The sequence below is a fragment of the Suricata suricatta genome, chromosome 1 (genome assembly GCF_006229205.1).
Source record: "Suricata suricatta isolate VVHF042 chromosome 1, meerkat_22Aug2017_6uvM2_HiC, whole genome shotgun sequence".
Lineage (NCBI taxonomy): Eukaryota > Metazoa > Chordata > Mammalia > Carnivora > Herpestidae > Suricata > Suricata suricatta.
The window spans coordinates 31,399,788-31,405,787 of NC_043700.1; positions in this window are offsets into that span (position 1 = coordinate 31,399,788).

The window sequence follows — 6,000 nt, forward strand, 5'->3', positions numbered from 1 at the left end:
TTGTTATGTCTTCAAATTCACTAATCTTCTTTTGTAGTATTCAATGTGTTGCTTTATTCAATGTGGTTTTTCCACCCATCTTAGAACCTTTATTTATAAACTCTAGAGATATAAATTCATTTGGAGTTACTTTTATATATTCCATTTCTTTCCACATTAATTAATATTTTCCTCTATTTTATTGATCTTCTGAAACATATGGTAGCTGTTTAGGAGTCTTGTCTGCTAATTTCATTATCTATGTCATTTGGTGGTCTGTTTTAGTTGACTGATTTTCAACTGGTTTTGGGTCACAGTCTCATGCTTCTTGGCATATCTAGTAATTTTTATTGGATGACAGATATTTGGATAGATAGATATTTGGGATCCATATTTTCTTGAATTTCTTTAAATAGTGTATGTTGTTCTGGCACTTGGCTAAGTTACTTAGGAGCAGGTATGTGGGAAGCGGCAAAGATTCAGCTGCTTGGCCATTTGCTAGCAGGATATGTCACTCCCTGAGGGGAGTTACAAAAATAGTCAGGGAAGCACCACTCCCTGTCAGAGGAGAAGCCAGAAGAACAAAGATCAATTGCCTATAGGCAGGGTGGTATTGGCCCTTCACATGCTGCCCTAAAAACTTTAGTTTATTTCCTTCTTTACCCTAGCTTTAATCCCTTAACCCTGTTTCCTAGCAACCAACCTAGGTCAGCTGCCTTGTTTTCCCGCCTTGAAACCTTTATAAGATACAGTTTTTTCTGAATAAAAAAAAGAGGCTTGATCAGATACCGTGTGCTGTCTCCACTCTCTGCGTCTCCCTCCTGCCCTTTCTCTCCCTCCCTCAGGATCAAGAACCGGGAAGGATTTTCTGTCCCGCTGGCCGGGGTGGGACACGACACAGGTAGATCCTTCTAAAGATTGCATTTAAGCTTTGTTAGAGTAGGTTCAGAATATCCATTAGTCTCAGGCTAGTTATATCCACTACTAAGGTGATATCCATCTGAGGATTTGACCTGATGCTTTTTATGTAGTTTTCAACCATTTCTGGCTAGTGGGAATAAAAACTGTTCACAGCCTGCTTGGAGAATATTTTTGGGCCTATTTTTTTCAGTTGGTTCTTTTTCCATCCTTGGATAGTTTTCTGTCATTTATGTATAGACTGGTAATGAGCTAAAGACATGGAGGAACCCCTCTATAAGCATTTGGATCTCTCTCAATATGTACTCACTTTTCTTGGTACTGCCTCTCACATATTCCAGCATTGTTGACCTCCCTTTACTCTGTATCCTCAACAGCGACTCATGGAAACTTCTAGGCTGCATTTAGATTTTTCTTCCCTGAGGCTTATAAACTGTCACGGGACATAAATTGGTTCAATCATAGAGCTCACCTTTCTTTGTTTCACAGATGTCAAGTTCTGTGCTGCCTCTTTCACAATGCCTAAAAATGCAAAATATATTTTATGTATTTTTTCCAGTTTTCTTGTTATTTAAGACCAAAGGATAAATATGGTTTTTGTTACCTCACTGTAGACATAAATGAAATTCTTGAATATAGATTTAAAAAAATGTGATATTTGAGAAAAACAAAGTAATGACCACTCAATAATAGCTAGTCCTTCACCATAGAACAACATTGTTCAAAGAACTGAGTGGATAGAAATGTTCTATATTTGCACTATCCCCTACAATAACCATTAGCTGACTTGTGACTATTTTAAGACATATCGAGCAGTTGAAATGTGGCTAGTATGTCTCAGGAACTGAATATTTAATTATATTTAATTCTAACACATTAAATAGTAACGTGGCTATTGGCTACTCTATCAGAGTCAATTAGAAAAATTATAGCAAGTCTGGTACAGAAAGAATGTCAGTAAAAGAGAACGAGGCTAGACTGAAGACAAGGGATGTCTGTTTATCTTTTTAGGTAGAAACAAGTTGGGTAATGTGAGCTTATGGCTCATGCTTAAGAAGAAGATAGGATAATTAGAGAAGACATTATGACATACTGCAGTAAAATCAACTAATGTTTCACAAATACTTTGGAGAAGATAATAAAGGACTCATCTTAACCATTGCTGCTTATATTATTTCCCTAGTGATCTGAGGTTAAGGTGAGCAATTGGATAACAGACATCACAAATGAGTAGAAATATGTCTTAATTTCAGCATCCCTGCCATTTAGCACTCATAGGAATTTTTAATCCCAAAGAGACAGGATAGTTTATAATGTCTGTGCTGTGCCCTGAGGTATATAAGGAGGTATTGGTTACATTGATCAAGAGTAGCACCTCTTCCAGAATGTTAGAAGACCTAACACTTTTCTAACATGGAGCATAGAAGACAAGAGGTAGCTGCCATTGAACATGCCTTCCATATTTATCTACTGTCTAGAGTAATCATTCATAATGACTTTGATTTCTGGAAGCTGTTTTACTGATTCTCAAATTTTGAGAGATGGGAATGTCAGAAACCCTTCTTTGTGTGAAATTCTCATAATTGATGGCTTCTGATTGTGGAAAAAGATACAGAAATCTTTATAAGTTGTACATGTCTGCAGTCACTTCAGACTAAATCAGAGTCAAGGGGTCTATTCTTCCCTTTGGATGTTGAATCATATTTGAGTGTTTATAGGGATGCTTTATTTCCAGGTTATCATTTCAAGAAAGTCTTTTCATGATCGACCTATTTTTATGGGGCAGACCATTAGAGAAAATAGGAGATAAATTGCATTGTTTGCCATTTGTACCTATAGCATAACATATATAATTATCTAAAATGCACAAATGTCTATTAGTCATTGTCAGGATATCTAACAGCTTTGCTTGCTTAATACCTAGTCCATCATAAATTTTAATCAGAAATATGGTGTAGTTGTAAATTTCTTAAATACTTATCTTTAACATAAAACAAGCTGGACAGGAGATCAGTTACTGGATTGTAAGAGAATATTAGAGACTCTAGGGTTGTTCAAAGTAGGTTACAAGGGTAATGGTGGTAGAATAAAACCATTGCAATAAATTCATTCACAGAAGGAACATGTAAAAGTCACACGGTGCTCTTAAACAAGGGAAGCTGGGATGGTAGGTTTGGTGGAACTGGGCTGGTGCATCGTAGAGACGGAGAACGGAGTCTTCCTCGAGTCCTTTGGTGCAGTGCCAAGAACATGAGCTCAGAAGGAGGGTCAACTCCTGGCTCGAATTTCTGGCTTTGGGTTTCTGATTCTATGACCTTGGGCTGACATCTGAAAAATGGAAGCAATACTTTCTACCCCTCACAGTTTTGTATAGATCAAATGAATTAAAGTTTGTGTAAGCACAGGCCTATACATTCAGATTAGCATTCAGATGTGGCTGGTGACATTCTGCTGCAAGAGTTTTTGTGTAAAGATTGAGCCTCAAAAGGGGCAGGGAGGGTAACTCATTCTAAGGCACGGGAGGAGCCTAGATGACAAATTTCGTTTATGGACATGACACACGTGCTGGAGTGGAGATGTGTTGGGGACAATATATTGCCTATGAGACCCCATCTGAGCCTGTTTGTGAGTCTGAGGAGATGGCCCACAATGAACAAAGAAAAGCCTAGTTTCCCTAGATAAATCCTGAGAGTAAATTATGCTTTATTGCAATGATGTGTTGTGCTTGTGCCAAAGAACAGTATTTCCTTGTTTTTGGATTTCTACCGAAATATGATGTGATAAAGAAAAGTGTAAAATTCTGGTTAAAGACTGACACCAATGCATATGTGGCAACACCAAAAAGATGTCATGCTATGGTGGCTTCACAGTCTACACGATGTCAGCTGTGTTATGGGTAATAAGATAATTTTCAATACCTGCAGTAAGAGAAGAGGAAAATGGAGGGCATCACTCAGCAGCTGTGAAGATGTTCATAGCAGAAGTGAGACCTTTCACAGGATGTTCAATACAGATTTAGGGGCAGGGATTTTGATGGTATCCAGTTTACCATTATGGTGGGAGAGAGCATTTACTTTCTCCAGTCTTTTTTTTTTAAATTTTTTAAAATGTTTATTTATTTTTGAGAGAGAGAGAGAGACAGAGAGCATGAGCAGGGGAGGGGCAGAGAGGGAGAGGGAGACACAGAGTCTGAAGACAGGCTCCAGGCTCTGAGCTGGCTGTCAGCACAGAGCCTGACGTGGGGCTCAAACCCACGAGCCGTCAGATCATGACCTGAGCCAATGTTGAATGCATAACCAACTGAGTCACCCAGATGCCCCTACTTTCTCTAGTCTTTAGATGTAGGTCGGTAAAGCTTGAAGAATGTGAGGCCACGGAAGGGCATAGTAAGGGCTACATAGTAAGAACCCAGTAGCTGTCATGTCCTTTCTCTTTTTTCTTCTTCCTGGAGACAGAGACACTTACACACGGGTAGTAAAGACAGAGGCAAAGACATTTTCTTCTAATTCCTGTTCTGCTGCTTGTGCTGCCCGCAAGATTTCCCTGCAGAGAATTTGAAGTAGTTACTCTTGTCTGAGAACTTGCCAACTTGAAATAAATCAGCAAGCCAAGACAGAAGTCTGGTAAGAACAGTAATGTGGAATTCGGGTTTTGAGACTTTATTCTTCTTCTGTCATTACCTAGTTGTACAACCTTGAGCAAGTTATTTAATCTCTCAAGATTCCATTTTCTTAACTGTAAAAGAGGGGAAAATGATCTCCAAGGTCCCTTCTCTCCCTGACATTCTGAGTTCCTCTGTGTTCTAAATTCTCTGATTCTATCAGGGGGTCCTCAATAAATGTCAGAGCGAGTGAGCATGAAGGTTATGGTGGTCACAGAAAGCTTCTTAGATTATGTGAGAAATAAGTGGAGTATAGGAGTGCCTAGTAGACATGATGGAGACCACTCTGAGTGAAATTGAGTGTTTTTTGGGGTATTAGTAAGAGATAAGACAAAAAATACGGGCTGGGGTCCCAAGGTGATCCAAGACCAGTTAGAACTCTCTCCTCACCTTGATTTCCTTTAAATTATTTGAGTTGAGACTAGGGCTCATCCCAAGGAATCTCCCTACCCTGGTGAGGCAAAGCAAGCAACAATTGTGTGTTTTACTTCTGTGGAGATGGTTAGCACTTCTACAGAATGACAATAATGGGCATAATTACCATTTGTTGAGTGCTTGCCTAAGCCAGTCACAAGTCCAAACTGCTTTATATTCAGTTTCTCATTTCATTCTGATAGTACCCTGTGAAGATGGATTCATTGTGTTACCCACTTTACAAATGACAAAACCCCAGCTCAGAGATGTTTACTATCAAAATTCACACAACGGGTAAGTAATGGAGCCAGTATTTTAATCCAAATCTGCTTTGACCCCCAATGCTGGGCTTTTATGTTGACTCCTTCAAGGCAGGGACTCTACAGCAACATGCTGGCAAAGCATGCAGTCCAGAGCACATCAAAGTCTTTGGGCAGTTTAATGGTAAATGAATTAATCAAAAATAATTAAACATCTCAAGCATATTAAACACAAAATAACTAGGACATGGTTGGATCTCCACATGAATTCCTCCTGATGAAGCACTTTCTGCTGTGACAGAAATAAAATAAAGTCTCGGTAATTCGAAGCATATACAGCAATTAATTCTACATTTATATGGTCTCTTTTTTAGAACTGTATTTTAATTTTTTAAAGTGCCATTTTAATATCTGTGCTGTAACTGATAATTATTTTGGGAAGGGGGCAGGAGCAAGAGGATTTCAGTAGTAGCACAAGCACAAATGATTTTTAATGCAACAGCTGCAAGGCTTAAATGGACCATGTGCCAAGGGCCCTTGTAGCCTGTCAGAGAGAAGAGAGTCTATAGTCAGTGCTTCCCACTTCAAGTCACTGGTTTGAACTTAGCCAAAGTCAAATGTGGCTGAGGATCACCCTTCCTTGATAGCTCCTAGGTGACCTCAGTAAATGAGATAGTGGACTTATCCAATTTCCTCCTGGGCAACTACCCAAGTCTAATTCTGAAAGCTCTTATACAAACACAAGGAGCAACCTTGGCATAGACACTC